This window comes from Etheostoma cragini, chromosome 18 (assembly GCF_013103735.1).
Source record: "Etheostoma cragini isolate CJK2018 chromosome 18, CSU_Ecrag_1.0, whole genome shotgun sequence".
Taxonomy (NCBI): domain Eukaryota; kingdom Metazoa; phylum Chordata; class Actinopteri; order Perciformes; family Percidae; genus Etheostoma; species Etheostoma cragini.
In genome coordinates this window covers 22,608,251-22,635,134 of record NC_048424.1, presented here as the reverse complement: position 1 = coordinate 22,635,134, position 26,884 = coordinate 22,608,251, and the positions used below count along the sequence as shown (strand labels likewise).

The following is a 26,884-nucleotide window of genomic DNA, read 5'->3' as shown; positions in this document are numbered from 1 at the left end:
ACACACACACACACACACACACACACACACACACACACACACACACACACACACACACACACACACACACACGGCTTACATAGTAGGAGCTAAAAAATATATACACATAGTATATATATATATTTGTGCCTTGATGTGTAATGTTGGAATTTATTTTTGTTAAAATGGAAAAAAAAAATGTAAAGGGATCATTTAGGAACCGGTATCGTAGTCACAGTATTGGTACGGGTACCAATCATTTTTTAAATTGGAACTACTATGCTTTTCTGTATTTCCCATCACATTTAAAATGCCATAATGTTGGATTTTCCATGTTAAACGTGGCCAAAACTTTAAATAATGCGGTAAATGTATTTAACTGAAATCCCGGTGCTCTAAAACGTTTGGATATCCAGCTTTTTTAACGCTCCAGTAAACATGTCCTAGTAGAATCACCAAACACAAATATGAACCTGAGAAAGCGATATAACAGCTCCACTTTAAAGCTATAGTGTGTAGCTTTTGCTGCCCCCATGAAGAATTCTAAGTAATACAACAACACTGTTGGTGAGTCCACATGATACAAGCCTTCCGTGATTGCACAACTCGTAGCGACTCACTTGGCAACGGCTTGGATGTGACGCAAGGCCATTAATATCAAAAGGCTAGAGAAGTTAAACTTGCACCTTTATTTTCCCTTCAGATAAATAAAAAATGAGTACCCCTCAAACTGAAAAGAGGGACAAACTCAACCTGACCAGCTCCAGAGGGATAGTAGGTTATATAAGAACTACAACAGAATATTTTCATAAGCAGGTGAGAGGCATGATGGTTTTACAGCAGACCAGATGCTTGCTGTCTGGTTGAGGAAGAGCTGAACGACACATGAATCGACTGAATACAAAACAAGCCTGCACTGCATTGAGAGTCCAGAGGCAGGCCAAAGTGAAGCATGGGAAAGGAGAAAAGGAGAAAATGCTTTAAACAAGAATGTGGAGAAATCCTTTTGACTTGCAGGGTAGGGCTGTGAACAGTCAAGTCTCTGAATTTCAGTCATCTTTTGTGTCTGCATCTCATAGTGGAAAGCCCGTTATTGTGTGCAAATGTGTGTGCGCAAGCTTTTTTCTGTGCAACAGTGTGTGTGTATGATTGTGTGACTGAATGTGTGTCAGGTGTTCAGTGTCAAAGCGCGTAGCAGCAGAGCGTAATAGAGACGCTGTGGGAAAGCAGCAGGTCGGACACCACTGGTCTCAATGATGAATGTGCACTTTGACAAATGGACCCATACAAATGATCCCATAGAAGTTATCCTGTCTCTCTCACACACACACACACACACACACACACACACACACACACACGTAAATATAATAAACCCAATATAATAAATGTCAGTATTTTCTAGTTTCTTCCTTCCTCTGTAACAGTAAACTGTATATCTTTGAGTTGTGGACAAAGAAAGGTATTTGAGGATGTCATCTTGGGCTTTGGGAAACCCGGATCAACATTTTTTTCATGCTTTTTCTTAAATTTTTAGTTACAGGGATACCATCTTCAAGAATAAACACACTAAAACAATAGGGGTGCCCTTTTTACTCCTGACAGCTGCTCCGCTTCACACAACATCTGACTCCTCCGCGGCCACGGAGCCTCGACAACCAAAAACAAACTACATCAAACGAAAAACCCATACAGTACCATGAGGGCATAAAGGGCCTACAGGTGTCCGTGTGTGTGTACACACAGGTGTGTGTGACACAGCATAGATGGGCGAGACTGTGTAAAAGCGTGCGGGCATGTACAGATGTGTGCATCTGTCTGCGTGCCATCCCTCAGCCCAGTCTGTCCATGCCACTGCTTGCAGAGCAGACATGAATGTGGACCCATCAGGATATGTTGGTCTCCGCCGGGCATGTACATGCATACTTATTGGACCAAGGGTCTGTTTGCAATTTTTCCTTTCTTTCTTATGTGAGAAAACAACTTATAATAATAATTATTATTATTATTATTATTATTATGAGTCAATTGGTGGGTACAGCTTTTTTTGGCACCAGGAAGTGGAGCGGCAGGACAGTAATGCTCCAAAAATTAAAATAAGTGGAAAGCTGTCCAGTTTTCTTTTGCCAATTTTGACTTTATTAGCTGTCTGTATATGTCCATAAATATTCATAAACAGTGCAACATTGCTATAAAAGCGGACGAGGTGGAGACAAAAAAACTCCACACCCTGAAAATGACGGGGGCCCGGTCTTGGCCTGGCATTCATCTACGAGTCATTAAAAACGGGGGGGGAAATTATTAGTGACAGGCTTATGGAATTACATCATGCTTTGGGTCAATGGGCCTCCCCCATAAGGAATAATAATGAGAGGACCAGAGCAACTGGTGTACCAATGATATCTGTTGCTGTGGAATTGGTGTTGATCCTCCAAGTCTAAAGTCAGCACTGTACAGAGCTGGGTATCAGTACTAGATACCTTTAAAAGGCAGGGTTGGTAACTATTGTATAGAATAGGAGTATATATCCATTATACACATGGAAAGAACCAATGAAATGCCTCCTTGCCCCGCTGTACATGCTCTACCCGTGCCCTTTCAAGCCTGAGCCTGAAATGCTACTTTTAAATCTTGCTAGCTTTTCAACATTTGCCAGCCCATCCTTTAAGGTATCATCTGAAATGACCCAGTACCAAACAGTATAGAAACTTCTCAAGTCAAACGATATCTGCTTTGGATCCTTTTTCTACCCACATCTAGAAACAAATGACTATTTGAATGGTTTTTGCTAACAGCCAATCACTGCACGAGTTGATGGAAAATGGCAGCAGCTACAACCAATACAGTCTGTGGTGTGGTGAAGTCGAGCGTGGCAAATTTGACTGAGTGGGAATTGTGACGAGATACTTCCATTCACGGGTTGGGTACCAAATGAAGTACTCTACTGGTATCGGCATCACTTTAAGGGTACTGGTATCGAATCAAACGATACCCAGCCCTACTGTGTAGGACGGAAATTGAAATTTGTGTGTTTTCACAGGCAATGTGGCAAAAACAAGTCCCACATTGGGATGCAATGGCTCCAGTGTGGGCAGCCGTCCAGTCAGAGCGCACTTAGTGTGGCACTGCCTGCAACTGGTTAACAACAACACATCCTACCATTCTAATCTTAGGCGCAGCGCCCTATTTTACAGGAAATTACTACATTCATTTTTAATGATTGTAGTCAGTCCCCGGTGGACTTCTTAAGTTTTATCCCTACGCTTTTTGAGTGTTATTTATTTTCTGCTTTGACTAATGCAACGTTTTAGAGGAAGATATTGTTATAATAATGATCCGAAATGATATGAAATAGCATTCTTTATTAGAGAACTTTAGTCTTTATTACATTTTCCTTGAGGGAGGACCCCTAAACTTGCCCACCAAATATGTGCACCTAAGTCTTCCACAAACTTAGGGTAAACACTGTGTCGTGTTTTTTTTACACAGAGCTCTGGGAGCATGTTCTATAAATGATTTCCAGATTATTTAGACAGATACACCGACTGTGACCCCAAGATGCATCAACACCAGAAGGCTTGGAACGAACCCAATCCTCTGAACGTGATCTCTGAATGCTCAACCAGCTGCCAATACTGTTGTTCTGGATGTTTCCCACATTGTTTAGCTTCATTTTCATTTACAAAGTGCCAACATATACTTATGCATATGGTAATTGCAGTTTTTCATCCATGCTGAATTCCAGTCAATTGGTAAGAATGGTTCTCATTGGTTTTGGCCTCATTTAGCATGTACTGATCCAACAAAAAAAAAACAGTTGATAAACGCACCTGTAGGACGTTTTAAGGAAGCCTAGATTACAGAAATAGAAAATTATTGATGGAACAAGAATTTTTAATGAAATGAGTTACTCGTTGCAAGATCATCAAAACAGCTTGTCCTTCACAGTCCACATATGTGGCTAGCAAAGGAAAATCTCTCCATTCATCTTTTTAATTAAGGGCACATTTTCTTGGTATCATCATCATCATCTTTATTAGAGTTATAGCTTTGTAGGACAACTGTTAACTGCACGTAGCATTGGGACTTTTAAATCTAAGGTTATTATCGCAAAAAATCCATTAATAAGCTGGTTAATAGGTGTGGCAAAAAAACAACAACTAAGAATGAGAATGAGAAATGTTTTCCCCAGGACAAGCAGCCAGTTTTCTGTTTCATTACCATCCCTAACTGCCAAGACTAGAGCACTCCCCATTCCTGGTGATGTGAAAGTATCAGAGCACTTCTATTTTTACAGTTATAGGCTTTACATGAATGTTAACTCAGCATGTACTGGAATAATTCCACCTATGTCTGCAATGCACACGCACAGAGATTTTAAATATGCACAAATTGCGATTAAGCCTCATAAACATGCAGTTTTCTGGCAGGCACCAGCCTCACCCCCGCCAACCGTTCACCGCTCTGCCGCTTCACACCGTATCTGGCATATTAGGGTCTCATTATGGATCTCGGCCAAAACTTCTTATTAGGCCAATTACCAGACCTACACAGAGGCAGTGCGTGCCAACAAGCTGATGTCCTTGGTCTGATTTGCTTTCTGCCTTAAGTTTTCTCATTATGCTTACCAAACACTACAAGACTCTGAAAAGACTAAACACCTCTGACACCATCTCACATCTAAAGTCATAATGCCACTGACTTTTTCAGATGTTTGAAATTTGTCCGCAACAGTGGCATCCCTTGAAACGTTGTTTGGTGTAAGATCAGTATTAACTAACAATATGTGGGTTTGGGGAATTGGAGCATCAAATCACCTTTGTGCAAGTCTATATCCAGAATGTTATACTTCCAGGATTGCTTCAGCTTGCCGGAAATTCTGCCCAGATATCCTTCATATTAGCTGGATGCGTCACCTTCCGCTTTCTTTGCGTTGAAATTTTAATCTTCGGTTGATATCTGAGGACTATGGTTACCTGGTCCTCAGATCTCTCCAGGGTAATTCCAGACAGCTAGCTAGACTATCTGTCCAATCTGAGATTTCTGTTGATGACTAAAACACCTTTTTAACGTACACATGCTCCACCAAAACAAGTTCCTTCCTGAGACTATTTTGTAGAGGCACCGTGGCTCGGCTCGGCGCTTAGTACCGGCCAAGACAATGATTGGTTTAAAGAAATGCCAATAAACCAGATCATGTTTCTCTCTCATCCCGGAATGCTGTGTGGACTAGCCAGACTGGCAATGCGAGACTAGCTTTGTGCCTACTCCAACATCAGTAGGCAAAGTCTTTGAGTCACAAAAGCATGAGTCTATCCAACATGACCATAAGGAATGTTTAACTGCCTAATTAGGACTCAAAGGGAGCATGTGGGGAAGCACCTGCAGCGTTAGTCTTTTAAACAGCTGTTTCCTTGATTGTATAATACATGACAGTCTGTACTGAATACATTCAACGTATTTCTGTTAATCCCCCTACAGCTGCAGCAATAATGCTTTTGAATATGTGTATAGAGAGAAAATCTTGCTTCTACAGTAAACCTTACAGTATGCTTGCAGTGAACACCAGGCCCTGTCCCGTGTAGCTAGCTGATGAACTAGACTGTGTCTGTCAATATGTGCCCACAGTAGGGCTGCTTGATTATGGAAAATATAATCACAGTTTGATCAATATTGAAATCACGATTAACAATTATTCATTGACTTTTTGCAATTACTAAACAGCAAAATTTCCCCTAATACTTTTAAGTTTGAACTTTTTTGCATACAGAACACAAGACAAAATAAGTTGTCTGGCAAAACGTAATGTGCAAAATAAGTGTTTTTCTCGATTACATTGTCGTTTTGATCGTTTGATCACCAAAATCATAACCGTGGTCACAATTCGATTTATTGCACGGCCCTATCTCACATTAGTCAACGTCTTTACATTCAACACCCAACAGAAATATGTCCAGAATTTAAAAAAGTTAAACAGTATGGTTAGATAACAACCCTATCTTCTATTCATTTTGTTATGCTTCCCATTTCTTGTCATCACAATCTGTCTTGATCTTTCTTTCTGTCCCACAATGCAGGTCCATCTGTCTGCCGGCCTCCAGGCCGTTGATGTGACTCGGAGAGTGGTGGTGCAGGATGCAGGGATCAAAGACCCTCTTCAGCATCAAATGTTTCCATACAATAATAGCCAGGCCCTCTCCTCAACATGTGGCTATTAAATGAATTGTACTGTACTGTGGTGGGGTTTAATAGACACTAATCAGCAGAGGAGAGGAGGTGAAGGAACTGAATGTGTCTCAAGGGCAATCCATAAGTCAAATCTCTTAAACCACTGATTGATTGTACCGTTTGTCTGCTATTTTTTTTAAATAAAAGGACGGCGTTTTTGAATATTTTCCACCCTGGGGCCAGGTGTCATAAAAGTGTGTTTTCAGGCAGTGTGTCTAAGGCTCGTTAGGAGAATCGGCCTAGACGAAGAAAAAAATTGTTTCTGTGTGGATGGCCCCTTAATATAATTTAAATTATAATTCAAAGCGTAATGCAATCGGCAACAAACTTTGTTTTTCCAAAATTGGGGCTTACATTGATATCCAACTAAAAGTCAGAATTTGTCAACGATTCAGCCTACTATAACTGTCCAGACAAAGGACAGTTCTGGTAAAGTTATAAAACCTCCAACTTAGGGAATGTGTTACTCCACAATATTTAGAGGCTCCATCTTAATCTTCCTGCAGCCCACCTTTAGGCCCCGGCTGACACCAGCCTGCATACAGGGCTAGCATGAGCTCCGGTCATAGTCTCTTTCTGCTCCGGGCTGGCCATTGTTGTGGGGGATGATAAATATTTACTCTTCCCAGCTTGGCAGGGAAATGAGTGGGAGGAGAGAGGGACCCATTGTGACAGAGAGGTCAGAGACACTGACAAGCCAGCAGGGTCTTTCCTTCCCCACTGGCACCTAAAACCCCAATACACTTAGAGGCTCTGCACTGGGACAGACGCGATGCCAGTAATGGTTAGAGCCGGGGTGTGTGTGTGTGTGTGTGTGTGTGTTATGGAGATGAAGAATCAGAGAGAGAGGGGATGGGGAAAAGGGACAGGCAGACAGTTAAGAAGAAAACCACAGAAAGAGACAAGCCTAGAGGGAAAAAGAAACAGAGAGCGCGCTTTTGAATAGGAGAGTGGAGAAGGTCCCCCTTTGAGAGCTGTTTACATGACAGACCACCAGCGGAACTCACAAGACAATAGAGCAAAAGAGGATTCGCAATAGCAGACAAAGCTGACTAAAAGAAAAGAGGCACTGGTGTTATGAATACACATGTCCCTCCAGGCTTCATCTCCCTACTTAGCCACTTCTCCACAAAAGAAAAACCCAATAGTAATTTTTCCGAGGCAGAACCAAACAGGGATTTCAGGGGGCAGCCAAATATAAATCGCCATGTCAAAGCAACAAGGATTGTTTAGTTACACTTCTTTACAAAAAAAAAAAAAAGAATAGCTGCTGGTATTGGTCTGTAGGTTATGTAGTGAGAAAGAACATGAATAGGTCCTTAGTCTGAGCTTGAGTTACATTTTAATTAAAAGTCGGGGGTCGGGGATAATAAAACGTAACATTTCTAAAGAGCAATATTTAAAGAAGAAACACTGAGAATCCAGCCACAGTTGTACTTGTATAGCATATGTGTAGTTGTGGGACTCTAGTAGGTAGGCTGGCAACATTGTATACTTATTCTTTTCTCTAATACAGATGATGCTGAACTGAGCATCCTAGCGAGCAAGCTAGCATTAGCCAACTATGCAACATGCTACTAAAAAAGCCACCAAATAATAATACAATGACTCATGGAAAAATACATTGTTTATCATCTTTTTTTTTTTTCATGACAAATTTATAAATGACTAAGCATCATCAGTAGTAGAGAAAAGAATCACTTAATCCACTGTTGAAAGTGAATAAAACAGCCTTAAAATGCTTATTTATTTATTTTCTTTTGCATTTGTATTGTTTTCCCACTTACTCCCAATTTCCACCGGTTGCAGAACGGAAGCGGATCCGCTCCTGAATGGTGTCGGAGTCATTAGGTTTCCATTAAAGTTAATGTGTGTATTTCCACTGAGTGCTGAGTGGCTGCATCCCGACTCAGCTCCGGCGATCCCCAGGCCTCCGGAGCAGATACGCAGAGCTTCTACTGTTGCTGGACGGCAGCAACTCCGCACACGGCAGATAGTGAGGGACAGGAAGTCAAGCATGGCAAAAAATAAAACATCCAGTTAGTTTTATAAAATAAAGTAGAGCGTGCTAACGGTGATCATATCTCCCGGCACTCCACCTTGAAAACAGCACAGAGTTGTTCCCCCTCTACTCCTCTAGATGGAAACTAACTGTCGGTGGTTTTGTGGTTCTATTCTACGTGATATCGCAAATTCTCGTGGGTCCTCGGGACTTCAGCTGTCAGTCATGGTTGCAGTCATTTCGCAACAAATCTGGACCTGGTGGGTGTTGACGGACGGGGGAGTACGGAGCCGACGCGCAGCGGGGCCGATCCGCAGACGTTCTGCAACCGAGGGAACTGGGTGTTACACGATTATTTTAAGTATATGTTATTGCATTATTTATAATACACAGTGTGGGGACAGTAAGCAAGCATAACAAGGTCATGGTAACTTTATTGTCCCTAGGGCCAATTATTTGTTCAGCCAGCAGACAGACATAAGGGTAAGACACACACCAATACAGCCCAACATGAAATCCCACAGCATCTAAAACACAGTAGTGAATCAAATAGATTTAAAACAAGTCTGGAATATTGTCTCAAATGGAAATGGAACCACTCTGTTGGAGAAGATGTGGGAGAGAGTGGGGAAGTTGATCCCTTGCTACATATCCTGACAACACTCTCTAGTGTTTCTTTGTTTTTGATGGACAGAGAACCATACCAGTAGATAGAACAGAAGGTTAAAACAGACTCAATAAAACAGAATAAAACATTCTCATAAAAGTGGGGTTAATGTTAAAATTCCTCAGTTTCCGATAAAAGTACATACCCTGGTGGGCTTTGGCACAGACAACATCAGTGCGTGGTTCAAAACAGAGCTTTCTATCAATTATTGTGCCAAGGTTCTCATATTGTTGTTGGAATCATGGAAAAATACATCGGTTATCATCATTTCTTGTCATGACTAATTTAAAAATGTCTACGTACGTATGACTACGTCATCTGTATTAGAGAAAGAATCCTAGAGCTGGTTAATATATCAATACTGATATATGAGACTAGACATCGTCTTAGATTTTGGATACATTGTAATATCCTAGCTAACTATCTATCCAACAAAGCCATTAAACTCGCTAAGCTACCTTATAATTGCTAACATAGTGGACTTATGGAAAACTTCATATCATATTTGCGTCATGACTAATTTAGAAATGACTACGTCATCATTTGTATTAGAGAAAGGATTCACTTCACCTGATGTTTAAAGTGAATAAAATTGCCTTGAAATGATTTTCCTGCATGCATTTGTATTGGTTTACTACTTACATAATTATTCCTATTATTTTAGTATTATATTATATTTTTAAGGAGGGGAACAAAAGAAACTCCATTAAAGTTCTCTATGAAAGTCAGTGGGAAGAAAAAGGCCATTTCAATCACAGGAGGAAAAAAAATGTGTTTGTATTGGTATCTGTTACTGAAAAAAGCTTTTTATGTCCACAACCACACATTCATGTCCAGAGGGCCAGCCAGGTGTCACACACACAGATGTATAGGTTGGGCTTTCGACCACTGTGATCAAGGCCAGTCATATTTAACAAAACCCCAGCGCCTACAACAATAAACGGAGCTCAGATCTGCATTGATCTGAAGCAGTGCACCCGTGCCTTCTCTTCATTTATCATTTCCTCTCCTGGTCCCTGGTCATGAGATCTGCTTCCTGTCTGGAAAGGGCTTGGAAACGAACAGCGAGTCGGTGAAATCAAAGCACGCGCTTCTCTGACCATGGGCTGAATTATACATGAGACTGGTTAATAATACATACTGTGGATTGATGAGAGACACAAGTAGAAAACCGCTGCTGCTGTAACAAGGGACTTTCCCCACTGTCTAATCTAATCTAAGAGCAGCAGATAGTACTAGGCCCTGCACAAGCACTGTTTTTAGGGGGCCTTGGAGGGAGTGTGTTTGTAAGTTACTCTATCTTCATTTAAACAGTAACTTAAGTGTCCGTTTTGATTTGTTTACTATCATACTGTATATATATATAAAATCAAATAATCAAATACAATTTGATCGTGAGCATTTTAGCTGGAAAAATGACTGAAATGCTTAAATCAAAAATAGTATCCAAATCCTTAGCTTGCTAAATTGTTTCAACTCCTGACCTTAGTGATCTTTATGTCTGGGAGTATGAACAAAAAAAAAAGATTTCACACTAAATCTGCCTTTTCAGTTTATTTTCAAACATCTTATCGGATTCTTCGGCTTGTTCATTTGTTTTTTGATCAGATTACCAGTTTACTACTCTACGTGGTTGCATCAAACAGTTGGCATATTTAGTGAGATGGACATAAAAAGATCTGTGAGGTTGCATAGCAGTGTTTATGAGCTAAATGCTAACATCAGCTCTTACAATGTCAACGCTTTGCAGCCAAGCGCGGCGTTGTAGTGGGGTCACTAACTGTCGAGTCCGAGTCAAGTCTCGAGTTCCCAGTGTTCGAGTCCAAGTGTACATTAAATAAAAAAGGGAGTTTATTTACTTCTTTCTAAACGACATATAGCGCTGCTCTTTCCAGGGTTGGATGTAAAATCCGTGTAGGTGGACTTAACCGTCCGGGGACGATCTCTCTGCGTCTTCGTAATGGCAACATGTAGTAGGGATTCCGTGAATCAAGCCCTTCAGTTGCATATATCAATATCAATTCCTTTGTTTACGAGCGTAGTGAAAGTAAGAGCGAGTATGCAGTGTTAAGTGAGTGACGTCAGTGAGTGTGTTGTCAAGCAAGGAGAGCGAGCGGTAGCGGTGACCGACTGAGAAGAGTCTGTGTGGCTGCGAGGAAGAAGAGAGAAAAAAAGAGATCCCAAAGACCATGTAAAGTTTTCTAGAGTCGGACTCGAGTCAGACTCCATCACTGGCCAAGAGATCATCAAAGTCAGCAGGATTCATGAATAACAACATTTCATGGGAATAGAGATGTTGTTATGCAGATACAAGTATCAGAAATACCTGCGATATCGCCAAAGATGCACCTTTCTGGTACCACGTAATTTAGCCCTGAAAAAAACATACTTCAAAAAGTAGTTTATTTATGTTATTTTCCCGTTAAGACTGACTTTCAAACTGAAAGAATGAAAGTTCTGCGGCGTTGTGTGTCACAAAGATTCTACACTGAGCCAGGCTGACAACACATATAGAAACCATATCACATCCGTAAAGGGATAGGAGTGTACAGCTGCTAAAACATAATAAATATATGACACACTGGTATCGGATCAGTACTCGGTATCGGTCGAAACGCAAGTTCAGGTATCGGAACGCAAAAAAAATTTAAAATCATCGGACCATCTCTGGAATCCATGTAATAGATGTTGAGATATTAGAAGAGCCAAAAAGAAAGTCTGCACTAATGTACATTGTATAATCACTATTATATACACTATTGTGTATAATAATGCTCTGCAACAACTTGACTGGATACTACATCTGGTATGACTCCAACATCCAACAGAATGAGCATGTGAGCGTCTGTAGTGGAGACACTAATGGTTCCATCCACTTCATCAAACTTCCTTTCTATGAGCACAGTATATTCTTCCTCTAATAACATCTTTAGAGTCAAACCACATGGAGTATGTCCTATATTATTCATTTTATTATATAACATGCAGGCAGTGCTCCAATATGCTTGAAAGAGTGTAGTATTCAGGGTTAATTATTTATATATATGGCAGAAATATACATACTCTGGTGATTTACATGAGCTACATGAAGTGCATTGGCCATATATTCACTGACAGGATTGGACGAATATGTTGACTTTCAGTAATAATGTGCTTGCAATTAATTTCAAGTTGAAAATATTTTGAAAAACACGTCTGAGTTTTTGTTGTTTAAAGCATCTGTTATTGATCACCAAGCAAGACTCTATTCACATATTCCCAAATGTTTTAACATGGGCAGTTTTTCCATCACATTTAATGTCCCGTGACATTAATATTTGGTTTCATTACACCAAGCAAGGTTAGTAATGAATCCAACTGTGGACACATTTCAAGTGAAATTGTATTTTGGCCTCCAACTGAGCTTATGCACTGAAGTCATTTCACAACACCTGTGTCTTGTTATACTGAAGAGCGGCGCATTCTAGCGCCCTCGCTCACGTCAAGATACACAACAGATTATTAAAATCAACAAATCATAAACTTTAATGAAGACATCATCCCGAGCCATCACAGCTGACGCTTCTAATGAAGACAAACAAAAAACAACCCCAAAAAAAAGGATTGTCCGCCAACATGAGGTTATGGGACATGAAAAGGCTGCCTGAGGCGTCGTCAGACAGACGGTACTGCTGTACGGATAAACATCTCCCAAACAATCATTAGGCCAATAAAGCCTGGTGGATAACCTGAGGCCTTTGGATGACGGAGCAGCAGTCGTTTACAACTCTCCACAATCAAAGTTAAGAAGGCTGTGTTATGGTGTGCGTGTGTGTGTGTGTGTGTGTGTGTGTGCGTGTGCGTGTTGAAGGGAGGCACAATGAGCTGGCTGCCAGGCACAGCCCAAATGTACAGTCATCCTAGTAATCAAGGGTTCCCATGCACTGACAGTCAACACAGCTGCGAGAGGAGAGCAGGGAGGGAGGATCAGTTGCTGGCAGACAGTTTTTAGTCAGCACGCTAAGAAAGCTTAATCTTGCTGCTTTTTAATTCATTACAGTCTAATTGTATTCATATTGTCAAATCATAACAGAAGTCATCTCAGGACACTTTACAGCAGGGGTGTCACACTGAAGTCCATTAAGGGCCACACAGAAAAAAGAGATCAAATCGAGGGCCAAACGTGTAGTTTGTTGACATGCTTTTATATCATCGAAAAGTTCAATATTTGATCAGTATTGCTGAATGTGTCATATAGCTTTCATTCCCTTTAAAAAGTCAGTAAAAAAGTCAATCAGCCGGCAAAGACAAACATGACAGAAACTGCTGTGTGGCTTTTTTATGGTTAGGGTTCATGTGTCATAACTGTGTTACGACAGTGTCATGTGTTCATGACAGTGTCATGTGTTCATGACAGTGTCATGTAAAGGGCTACCGTTTAACGTTTGTTTTCATGTTTTTGGAGGGACGGGCATTGAAAATTAGCTGTGATGTTACAATGGAGATTTGTTGCACAAATGTCTATATTGGAGCTAATCACTAGTTTTGCATTGGCAGACCTTCCTCCACAGCGCTGCGGAGGAGGGTCTGGCTGCTCCACACAGCATTCGGGGATGGGAGAAAAACGTGCTCCGGTTCATTGGCATTTCATTAAACCAATCACAATCGCCATGGGCGGCGCTAAGCACCGGACGGAGCCAATAGCTGTCGGGCAACAGAGAACTCCGATTGGACGGAGGGTCCTGTGGTAATGTAGCAATTATCTGGAAGTGGAACATCGTGGACATAGACTATAATCCTATTAATTGCAGTATAATATAATAGTATAATTTACCAATATCAGTATAATTTGTTTATCATATTTATTTTTAGCTCTTTTACCTGCTTCAAATTACTTCCCTCATGCAACCGCCACTGTGTTTGTTTACTTGATTATGACCACAATTTCCTATGGGAAAGGATGTCACTCAAAGGGGACAACACATGTACAGAAAAAGTGGATTTAAAAATGTACTGAGCGCCAAGACCTGCAGAGCACCACGTCAACAACAAAAAGGAAGTAATTAACCAGTATTATTTGCAGATTTCCAGTTTTTGACCAGGCTTAAAAAGAGTTAGGCCTAGACTAAGGTCAGTGTTTCCTTCCTCTAGGGCTCTAAAAAGCGTTCAAAGGCAGTGAAGTCTATTAAAAGGGAGAGCCCACGCAGCTGCAGGCACGAGAGAAGATAGGCTGGGCAGCGCACAAGCATCCAGTCCAAGCACAATCAACAACAGACGCTGTCTACGTTACAAAGCAGCCCCAGCTGCTCCTTTCTAGCCATTCTCCAAATTCACCCATGATTACACACGCACACACACACACACACTAAATAAACGCTGGCACGCACACATTACACAGTTAAGCCTTCACACATGTGCATGTATGCATGGCTAGATGCACAAACAGGAACCAAATCACAAAAACGTATTCCCAAACACCGAATATATTTTTATTCAATGCATGGCTACACACTCACCGGTGCGTGTTTTCTACATCCTACCATGACAAGGCAGCCAATGTGAAGGAATGGAGGAGGCAGGACAGACTGGTGTCCAACTTGAACCTGCTGAGCCTCTGAACGGAGAGAGTTGTTGGCTGACTGATACGGCCCTGAAAGCCTTTCAGCAGGTCAGGTCAGAGCCAAGCAGAAAGACAGATGGAGTGAGTGTGAGAGTGAAGTGTGTGTGTGTGTGTGTGTGTGTGTGTGTCTCCGAGAAACCAAGTCCAGAGTGTTTGGGTTAGTGAGAGATGAGTGTGCGCGTGTCTGAGCACACTTGTTCTCGTGTGTGTGTTGTGATTACCTGTGCATGCAAGGCTGCACTGCTGCATGACTTCAGATTTATAATTAAACATGAAGTCATGTGTTGGAAGAGGGTAAGGGAGCCAGCTCACCCTGAACGGCTTTTGGGAACAGCCATACACTGTCACACGCGGCTTGAACCACAAATCATCCGACAAGCATGTTTTGAGAGTAAAAATAACCCCTCAGTTTGCCTTAAATGGGTATTAATCCAACCAAAAACATCATTCTTAAAACATGGTTATGAATAATGATGTATGTTTTCCTGATACATGCTACTTTTCCCTGAAATAAGAATCCACCCTTAAAGGTCTGCGAGGGCACTGTGAGCCGCAGATAAGCAGCTACACCTCGCTCAATGACCCAGTTGTAGCGAGGTGAAGAACAAACTGCCTCACCTTTTACCAGAGGCTTGTCTGGACTCGCCAGACGTGGGACGGGACGGGACGGGGGGGGGGGCTGTTTGACTGCTTGCACATGTTTTCTTTATTAAGCTGGAATCAAGGGACACTGATTAAGGGATACTGACATCCGTCTGTTAAGTCAGCCCGTACAGCACTGAGCCAAGGGGAGGGACGATGTTGTGTTGGCTTTATGATATATGCGTAATCAAGATCTAATTAGTTCCTGTTTGGGGGGGGTAACTTGCTCTGTTTTAGCCTTTGGGTTAAACCTTTTTCTGGACATTGTTATATAATGCTAAGATCTAAGGATGGGTCACAATAAGGAGATTGTTGCAACGGTTTGCGTTAGAGACACAGCAGCTCTTAGGCATGTTTCTGCTGTTTTCTAGCAGACAGGATTGACGCGGAGGAAACCTTCACGCTACGCAAGTCAATGGAGAGCAGAGAGTTCTTTTCTCCTCCGGTGGGGGCGGGACTTCATTTTGCTCTCTCTCTATGAACAAACGCACTGTTTAAAGAGGAAAAGGTCCAGCATGATGTGTATGAAGACACTTAACAGTGTTGCCTGTCTTACCTGTAGGATGACAAAGGACCATGCTCTGCATCTATTCATGCGTTCAGATTCTCAAACTCCTCACAGCAACAGGTTCATCTGTAAAGAGACAACGACAGTTGGCATTTTAAACTCCGATGGATTTCTGAGGACTATGGTTACCTGGTCCTCAGATCTCTGCAGGGTAAATCCAGACAGCTGGCTAGACTATCTGTCCAATCTGAGTTTTCTGTTGACGACTAAAACTACTTCTGAACATGTACATGTTCCACCAAAACAACTTCCTTCCAGGTGCTATTTTGCGGAGGCACAGTTTGCTCCATCCGGTGCGTTAGGATTGTGATTGGTTTAAAAAAATGTTAATAAACCAGAGCACATTTTCCTCCCATACTTGAATGCTGTGTGGACTAGCCAGACCTTGCTCCAGAACGTGTTGGAGGAGGGTCCGGCAAAGCGAGACCAGTGTGAAAGCAACCCAAAACTGTCATCTTATTCAGAAAGACATGAGTACTGTACTTGACAGTCAGAGTCGTATTCTGTTGCCTCTCTGTCAAACTGATTTAATTCAAAAGGACAATGAATTATCGAGCATGGAATTCATTCCAGGTTTTTGATTTTTAGAAAGTACTAAAATATGTTTTCATAAAAATGTAAACTTGTATTTGGTGTAGAACACTATAGATTTAGAAGATTTAAAACTGTCTTTGGATATTTGCTTTTTATGAGCTAGAATATTCATTTTCTGGTACTTTCTGTTATGAACTATTGAAGAATGTTATGCATGTAAGTTTATGTTATGTTGTACCTTTGATGTATGTTTTTGCTGTATTGTGAGTATGATTATGAAATAACAGAGCCCCCAGGATGAGTAGCTTCTGTTTAAGACAGACATGAGCTAAGTGGGATCTCATTAAACATGTAGTTCACTTTCCATTAACATACTTTGGAAACAAGCCATTTTAAAACTGTCCAGCTAGTGATGGAAGAGCTATTGTTTTAATTGGCAGATTAGAGAGGAGAAAGACTTGATGTGTTCACAAGGAGCTCCTAGGGACATTAGAACGTATTGGCTGCAATGACATTGCATGGCTCAAATTTTGTGCTATACTTCTCTATTAAAACACGCTGATAGGTAACACCACTGCCTCTTAATGAGGTCTGAGGAGGTTACTTATTGGTGAATATTACACACAGTACAGAAACAGAACATAACACAGTATTTTGCACAAGGAGACTGTATAGGCAATGATTTGACAGGTGGGGAGAAGAAGATGTGTTGATAAGAGGTGAAAGAACTAGGAGACTATATCCCCTTCTTGAGACGCCAGTCCAGGAAGGGACAGGTAGCCTAATAACAGGGTTATGATATGTTCTTGGGTATGTCAAATGGCTCTTTCAGAACAGAAGGCCATTCAGACCAAACATATGGTCCATATCACCAATTACCAAGGTGTGCGTCGACAGGGAGAAGATGAAGAGAGTGGTAGCCACGGAGGGAGTTTAAATATGGACAGATGAGGAGAGGGGAACTTTTAGCCAATTTAGAGTATTGACCTCAGGTCAGACTGACCTATTTCAGACAAAATAATGGCTCAAAGTTTCTCCCCAGCCTCCTTGTCTAAAACTGTGGAAGTGGAACTTTAGGACCTAAATTCTAAAATCTACATATTCTGTTGCCTTGGGAGGAACTACCTACAGGCATACAAAAAGCAAGAATGTTATGTAGTAAAATTACTTTTTAATCAAGACCATGCCCCCTGTTTAAGACTTTAGGTTCCATTCATATCAAGCATTTTCTATGTCCCATCTGATCTGTCTTACAAGGAAGTAAACCAGGTTTTCACTAACCCTGACACACTAGGGCAAAGGTAATCTCAATTCAACAGCTGAAGATTCAAATTAACTATGAAAATGGTCCCTGCCTAGGCAAACATAACTGTCTTCAAAAATAGTAGAGAAAAAACATCAGTATGTTGTAGTGGTACCACGATTTCAATGTTAAAAATGATTAAAATTGATCAAAATGAACTTTTGAATTTGACTACTGATATTTGGAAGCAAGATCGATGATTCCCCCAGTATTTATGTTCTCTCTCCACACCAGCAGACACGGGGAAGCTTACCGGCTGGTAGCAAGCTGCTGTCGACACAGGGTAACGTTAGCTTATCAGCAGCCTGCAGCTTGACTATTCCAGACATTATGGCCACCGCTGGAGTCAGAAGTCACTGAGAAACAACAGAAACTCTTAAAGCTTCACCATCATCGGTGTGGTTACGGTTCGCCTTCCCCGTGAATTAATTATGTAAACCGTGAAGGTAAAGCATTCGCGATCCGACGGGACTCCATGGTTCCTTCAGGTACACATTGTTTAACTAATGGTGCATTCAATTGCCACACAAAAAAGAAAAAACGGAATAACTCAAATTGTTGTTGCAAAGTAATCTATTATCTGATGGCTCTTATTGTGGCATTTCTGTCCCTGTTGGGAGAAAAGGTTTAATTAAATAATTGAACCATAAAATTTGTCCTTAACCTTAAAATTAGTCAAGATGAAAAACATGGATTTGGAAAATGGTGACACTCCTAGTATGTTGTTGGGTAGAGTACAAGAAAGATAAAGTGTTGCCTGTAGTGGAGGACGGTTCAAAGCAGGAACAAGAAGGTTTGAAGATGAGGATGCAGTATTAAGTATATTAAAATGATAAATAGGACGAAGCAAAAAAAGATTTAAAAAATTATAACGGTATAATTAAAAATATATATATGTATTTAACCTGCTTATGGGGTTCCGAAAAATATAGAAGTGCTAATAATGATTCTACTTTGCCAATATCCTTCAACTTCTCCAGTGTTTCCTACTAGAAACATGTGAGAACAGTGTGCTGGAGTGGAAATCCCAGGCCTGATTTAGTCCCAGGAAGACCCAGATTAACTCTAGTTAATGCACATACAACCGTCTCGCACACAATTCCCATCTACCCTAGGTCACTTGTAGGCCCAGACTAGCATGCACGCACCAATTAATCCAATGGCTCGGGTCACAGTCTGCTCTCATTTCCAAAAGAGTCAATCAAATTCTGGGGATTCTCGTCCTTCAAAATGTGAAGGGTAAAGGCAGACAAACACACATAAGCACTGAAAATACCACTATTCTAGGGAAGGGGCTATAAAAAAGGAAAATTCACGTCATTGGTTTCGCAATATAGTGAAAGGTACTACTCCCCAAATTCCAACTTTTCCACAATACTGAAAATGTTCCCTCTGAGCCTGTGAAGATACAAACAATCTGTTGATTCAGTGGCAGAACCCTTTACCTCTAAGCCGCTATTTGCTTTAGTTGTGATGACACAGGGGGAGGAATTTGAGCAATGCCTCTGTATTGTAGACTCATTTCCTGAGAGTGAAAGCCATCTCCAGACAGACAAGACAGCAGTGTGAAGTCTGGTTTATTCCTGCGCCTCTGGCTCCAGGTCAGCCTGTGTCCTGCACACATTATGCACTGGTGTTTCTTTGTCAAGGCGAACGCTGTCAATTTAGAGACCTAAACACACATTTACAGACTGTCTTTAAACCAATTATTTATAACCTGTAGCAAATGGCATAAAGCATTCATACATGGAAACACTTTCAATCAGCCATGAAACTATTTTCCAATGACCTCATAAGACTCAACATGGTTGAAAGCCCATCATCCATCACTTGTTTGTTTTGTCTGAATTATAAGTGGCAGCCAATCATTGGCTATCAAGACAATAAATTCATGTAAAGAGACCAACTCTTTGAGCATGCCCTAATCTATGCTCTTTTATCATTTAAAAAAAGATTATTTTGTGTTGTACTTCGAAGAAATGACTAACTGCCTATAGGAATCCAAAGGGCTTACTGTCTCATTCGGCACAAATGGAAGTCCCTACCAATTGTAAGGGATCAAAGTAGCCTCATAACTGAGCCGCTTTCAAGAAGAAAAAGAAAAGCGTGAAAAGCCAGAGCATGTTTGCTCTGCGATGGGATCAACCTAAACTCAAGCAGCCTTGAGAAAACTTTGCTTGTTCAATAGGGGATCAATGCCAAGAGCATGCCAATGAGCACACATGGCAAAGCTTGTGCTTTGTCATGTGTGCTCATTCTCCCTTTCTCTGTGCCTTCCCTGATATTTTCCACTGGTGGGTCAATGCATGCTAGCCAAATGCTGTGTATTTAAAGAGCCTTGAAGTATGCCCGTTTTCTCAATTACTCCAAAAAGTCAGTGAAGAAATGGAATAGACTTTGTAAGCAGATTAGCAATCTTTGTACTTCATGGACGCCAGCCAAGAAGCGTCAACCCGCTTCTTCTCTCCACTTCTCTTTTTTCAGCTTTTCGATTTAACGCCAGATATGTAAATTGCTTATGAAAGTCACACAGGGGCTCGTACGGGACCAGGCCAAAAAAAGAAGAAGAGGAAAAAGAAACCTGTATCAGATGACATAGGGATATCAACAGGGGAGATCTCCAGTGATGAAAGCAGAGGCATATGGAAGCGGGGGGGCGGGGGGTTGTGAAAGGCAAGAGTGAAACAGACTATGGACTAAACAAATTAGTGGGGGTTAAAAGGGATGAATGAACTTTGAAATCAAGTCAGCCCTTGGTTTTAATCCCATTAAAAACTGTTAAAATGCCTGACTGAGCTTACCTTTAAAGGCTTTTGAAAGACTTTGACCTAAGTGTTAGGGGTAAAAACCAACAGGTGAACAGCCACATGCACAGGCAAGTGCACATCCACCCACATACACACCTGGCCCCGCATTGTTCAATGAGTTGATCATTCACTCCGGTGCAACTCAACACAATTACTGGAGAAAGAGAGGAGTGTTCAGGGGACAGGCAGCTAGCAGATAGTGAGGAGATGTTTTTTACAGCGTGTTCAGGGGACAGGCAGCTAGCAGATAGTGAGGAGATGTTTTTTACAGTGTGTTCAGAGGACAGGCAGCTAGCAGATAGTGAGGAGATGTTTGCTGTAGGTGACCAATGTTGTAGCCTAAAATACGCGTGACATCGCTTAGAGCACCTTTAGTAACATTTTCAATGCAGGACTTTCACTTGTAACAGTATTTTTACAGTGTGGAATTAATACTTTTACTTAAGTAAAAGATCAGAATCTTTCTTCCGCCACAGGATTCTGTGAACACCTGAGGAGAATCAGTCGTGGAGATCTTTTTGTTTATATTTCTGTTTTGCCATGGAAATGACAAATGGGCGTCAAAGCAGGCCGGAGCACACAAGACGTGAGCCTTGCAGCTGTTCCTGTGTGCCTTAGTCCCGCCACTGTTTGTGTTCCCAGGAGAGGAGGACAAAGCTTCCAGGTTGCCCACTAACCTGTTGTCTTATTACCAAAGTTCATCCCGCTGGAAAACAGCGCTGACCTCTCATGCCAAAGGTTACTTAGGGAAGAGGAGGATGGGGAAGAGAAGGGGGGGGGGATTAGGCAGAAAAAGAAGAGTGGGAAAGGTGAGCAAGACTTACGATTGAGAACAATCACCTAGAGTTGGATGATTAATCAGAAAGCAGAAGTCCGATGACTTTCGAGGGCAGAAAATCAAGTGAAGATAATGACCTCTTCTGAAGAGGGTGTTTTTTAATCCTCCATGGCCTCCTTGGCTACTAGCAACTGCAAGTTTTTTATAATTCTGTTAATACTTTCCCCACTATGCGTGTTCATGTACTTTACCCAACAAACATGCTACCGCATGTGTAGTCACGTGACTTGGTACAGTACAGTCTGCAACATGGAAGCAACATGGAGAACTCAGTCAATCAAGCAACAGGAGCCTCAACGAAAAACACAGTGTCCGTTGTTAGGAAACATTTGGGATTTAATAAAGACAATAGCAAAGTAGTAAGTTCAGCCAAGAAAAGGTGACTGTTAGGCGGTTTCCCATTACTGTGACTTCATGGTCTTGACAGTGGCCGTTGGCATTACGTTTAGACAAAAGAAAACTAGTTGACGAAAGTTCATTTTAGACACCAAAAGGACTAGTTAATTTAGTGAGTAACTTTTTCATATTAAGAAGCATCCGTTACATTCAAGCTGTTGCCAAATGAGTTGATCCAAAGCTAATTAAGACTATCAGCTCTACACAACTCTCTGTAAATCAAGTACTGCAGATAATGTAAATAATAAGTTTTAATCACACTATAATTGACCATTTCCTTCAAACTGTTTTAAACTAAACATGAATTTCCTATTCAACTGCGTTAAACAAACATTTCACAACATAGTTCAATACAACTGTAAGATACGGTACTTTTAATTGGGCTTTTTGACTTTATTGATCCGGTGGTGAATTCACAAGTTAGCTAGTATCATGTTGGCGTGCCGTCAGTTAGGTTGTCAATACTTAGAATTCCTCATGGCGCACACACACACACACACACACACACACACACACACACACACACACACACACACACACACACACACACACACACACACACACACACACACACACACACACACACACACACACACACACACACACACACACACACACACACACACACTCACACTCCTTGGTGAAAGTCTTGTGTTTTACACTTGACTGGGCAATATTTATAGATTTTAGCCAATGTGTTTTCAAATTTAATTGTTAGACATATTCAATAAATAACCATAAATAGTTCATCAGTGTTCATTTCCATCAACTTTTTTTAAATCCAAAAGACAATATATGCACTCTTTGATTGAGAAAACAACCTTTTATAGCTAAGCATATTTACCATACAAACTTTGTCCGTGAACTACAAGGGCCAAAAAATTTACATGCATTAATCGTGGTCACATCATCAAGCCCACTTCTTGAGGTCAAAACATTCAAATAATCAGATTAAAATTTTCCAAATAAGGCCACCTAAAACAGTTCCAATGTGGAGATTTCTTCTATCACTCCTTCCCATTTCCAGGTTAAGTGTTTGGCATTTGGCAGCGGCCGGGGTGAATGCCTATAGATGGAATTGCTCTCAGATCACAGCAAGCTCATTAACTCTGACCCGCTGTTGCGTTCACTCAAACCAGACCAAAGACGTGATCGGGTGAAAATTCAAAGTGGGTGGGGGGAGGAGGGTTGTGGGGGGTGGGAGAACAGCAAGAGAACAGATATGTTTCCTTGGATAAGGCAGAGTCTAATAATGACTTCCTGTATTTAGCCTGGAAAACAAAACAGAGAGGCACCAGTGGCGACGATGCAAACACAAGTACTATCCAAGCGTGCTGTAATGCCTTCGATGCACCGTGATCCAGCTCTAAGGTTATGTGTACTGTATAGTGGACATGAATGTTAAGGGGTTAGGTGTATGTCGGAGAGTTACAACATCTGGCTCTTGTAGTACATGCCTCTGGAGATTCCGACAGTCTCTCGATTGAGCAACAGGCCACGCTGTCCATTCAAACCTGCTCCTTCCCTCTCTTGTTTGCTTCTTCCTCCATCCTTTACCCCTCTCCTTCAGTACCATGTGAAAACTCCCAATTACCAGAAACACAAGAACGGTTGGATATGAACATTGACTATGCAAAACACAGGAGCGCTTAACAAGGGCCGTGCTGAAAAGTGATTGAATGTGTCAGCAGGTCGTAAAAAAAAAAAAAACTCAAGATCAATGTTAGTATGAAAGCTTTACGTGGAGGACTTTCCGGACTGGGGAGTGACCGGCAACAGGAGGAGGAGAAGGTGTGGGGGGGTGCTGCCAGCATTATGTTCCACCAACAGAAACCCCTTTTCTTAATCTAACAAGTGGAGAACAAGCAAAGGAATTCCAGCTGCCTTGCATCAGCAGCTATAATGGACCAGGGGAAAGAAAGACGGGATGGAAGAAAAGAGGTTTGTAACACCTGCAGCAGGGTGCCAGCAAACATTCTCTGGTCCTCCGGCCCCTTAGTGATGCACTCAATAAATTCTCGTGATTAGCTACAGTAGCGGGCCTAAGTGCCACTTAAATCAAACCCCAAAGGGGAAGTTGTTGTGACCTCCGAGCTTTGGAAATGTGATTTAGGCCCGAGTGCTTATTACAAAAACAAAAGATCGTTCTTTTTCGCAAATAAGAGAGCATGGAAGGAGGAAGAAGGGTGTGATGGAAGTGTATGTGAAGGAGAAGTGAGCGTGACAGCAGGTTTGCAATAACAAGCCTTTATTTGAAGAATTTCATGAGAATCGGGAGAAACAACTCCCTGTTATTAAGCTATTAAGGTAACTTTGACTAATAGTAAGTCTGTTATGCTTCAGTATTCTGGGAATACTTCACACCAAAACAAGACACAGATGTGCATATAGGAGCTAAGCCAATGTTTTCATATTGTGATTGTGAAAACTGTACAGTCTGAGGTGTCTGCTTTTGCTCCAAAATCTAAATGCGCACCGATGCATTTATCATAGTTTCAAAGCTTCTCCAACTGGACAGCATCTCCAAAAAAAGTGACAGCCAAGATGGGAGAGGCAGTGAAAGCTGTAAATCAGACTCAAAGGAATGTCACTGAAATATCCACTGATCCACCGTAATTTACAACATTAACCTGAACCACAGCTAAATAAATAAGATTGTGACCGACCCCCTAGACAAAAAAAAAAACCCTCTACAATTCACAATTAGGTCCACAAAATGAAGCAGCAGGCCTGAATGTAGCACCGAGTCTCCAGAGGTCTATAAACCTGCTGCGCTTACGGTAACAGAAGGGATGGCACAGCTCGGGTCCGCCCTGCCAGAGGTTTGTTGACAGCAGACGTAGACCAGACCCAGCTGCACACTGACTTGCAGGAGAGCAAACAGTATTTCTACATCCAATCTGTCAGAAGGATTACGCTCCAACATCAGTAACATACCACTACTCCTCCTAGACTCTAGTAAGGGTCATTTACAATCATGGCAAGAACATTTCCCTTTACTTTTTTAACATTAATAGGAGTTCCCCCAGCCTGCCTATGGCCCCCCAGTGGCTAGAAATGGTTATAGGTGTATACCAAGCCCCGGGTATCCTGCTCTGCCTTAGAGAAAATGAAAGCTTAGTCCCTTGAGTACTTACATACATAATGAAAATGAAAAGACTGTTCGCCACCAGCCACTTGCAGGGCAAAAGGAAAATACAACAGTTATACGTAAGAATACATTTACTAAAACATAAAACCTGGTTAACAAAAAACATTTAAATAACAGTCAGGGCCTTTAGACTCTTACGTGTTCCAATTACAAACTCTATAGCAGTGTTTCTCAGATGGGGGTATGCGTACCCCTTGGGGTTCTCTGTAGGACTGCAGCGGGTACGTTAGATCTTTGGAAAATGTTTAAAATGTATATCATTCATGCACATTTCCTAAAATAATGGTACACTACGCTAATGAATGCTTTTAGTAATACATTCTAAATATTCAGTATAAATTGAAAGTATTTAAGTGTTTTTTTAAGTTCCAATATCATTGTGAATCCAACACTGATGGCAGAGTGCTGTATTGTGCCTCTTTATACAACTAGGCTTTTAGTTTCTACCGAAAATGTTTTGTGCTGGTCAGGCGCTACTTGAATAAAAAGATATTTCAATGGGGGGTACATTATTGAAGAACCACTGCTCTATAGCATACTAAATCGAACCATGTCTTCATGATAATACGAAGTCTACTAAGTTATATACCTTCCCTTGTCAGCTAGAAAGAACACAAGACAACACAACACAGGGACAGTCGGAAACCTCGACCTTTCATCTTAAACACAAAAGTAAAAGAACAAGAAGTATGTGTTCACATACAAAACCTGCAAGGAGAGGAACACAATATTGCATTCATTTACACACGCACGCACGCACGCACGCACGCACACCTGTCAAACACTGCGCAGTTAAACGCCCTTGGGATGGCTGTGACAGCTGAGGACTTCCTGTTAGAGGGCTCATGTCTGCGCTGGCAGCCAGGGACAGGGACAGAGAGAGTCCAACAGGCTGACGGAAGACCTGCCAAGAGTTTGCATTCATTTGTACATGTATGGGCTCTCGTGCTTTCACAGGGGGAGCTATCTGGCTTCAAGCCCCATGTCCTAATGGGCCTTGGTTTCTCCAGACAGGAAACAAACTGGTCTTTAGTTAGGAAACACACAAAACCCTTTTTTTTTTACATGGAAGAAGAGGTGATTATTTACGTTGTTTTTATTTTAAAGTCTGCTTTGCTAATGTGTACATCAAATTGCCACAACAAAACATGAAGTCCAAACTAAAACTATACCCATCTAACTAAAGCTATTTGATATTAGATGATGCAAAAAGTTGATGTCTGGTAGGTCTCTGGGAATGGGAAACTGTAATCATTGTTTGGAAAATGTGATCTCTGGACAATGAAGTGCGAACATGGGACAATCCCATGTGTGAAAAATTTAATTGAATTAAAATCTGAGTTAATACTATACATCATCTGTGTCCACCATGACTTTAACCCAAACACTAGCCACAGATCTAGTAAAGCTTTGTGGTATTGAATCAGGTCTGATATGAATGATGAGTTGCATTAAAGCCCCATCATTCTTCTTGTCAAGACAGGTCTAAAACAAAAACACCTAAATAAACATAAACCCTTTCTCATTTCTGGCAAAGTGAAACAGGTACGTGTTATCTGTTGTTTTTTTCCTTTGACTTTGGCACAATACCTGTTGGAGCTAAGACATTAGATCCTGATGAAGAGATAAACGGGGGGGGGGGCGTTTTGAAATGCCATGTTGCACATGTTGGACTGAGGAAGCACATGAGCAGTTGACACAGGCAACTGAAAATACCTGGAATGACACTATAACATACGCTAGGACATACGACACTGATGGACAACTAGATAGGATGTGATGATATTAACAGCCTATTTTGATAATCTATTCATCACTTAAAGTGCTTATATATTTTTTTTCCCTCTCTTTTATTGTGTTACATATCTTTTTTTCTCGATGTTATAGGTTTATAAAGTGAAGAAGCCCAAATTCCCCCCCCCCCCCCCCCCCCCCCCCCGAAGGGACTAACCATCTCCAACAGAAAACCCTGTTCACATACTGCTCCAAACAGTTCTGTTGTAGTCCAGCCTTTAATTCAGAGACAAATGTTCATCACTTTATAACGAGTTATAATGCTCGCATAACTGATAGCGTAGCACGCCCTCATATGCTGCTTCTGACTGGCTAGTAGTCCTTACCTAGGTCCTGTCAGGACCCTCATACTCTGCTTCTGACTGGCTAGTAGTCC

The 26,884-nt window shown here is 41.4% G+C and overlaps 1 protein-coding gene across 2 annotated transcripts in view; it reads right to left on the bottom strand.

The window, feature by feature from the left end:
- The window catches only part of disp1 (dispatched homolog 1 (Drosophila)), a 96,557-nt gene that overhangs the window by 52,489 nt on the left and 17,184 nt on the right, over positions 1-26,884 (bottom strand). For both annotated transcript variants that reach the window (XR_004660355.1, XM_034899796.1), the window contains exon 3: positions 15,674-15,751. The gene's annotated coding sequence lies outside the window, so the exon portion shown is untranslated. The remainder of the gene's footprint in view (positions 1-15,673; positions 15,752-26,884) is intronic.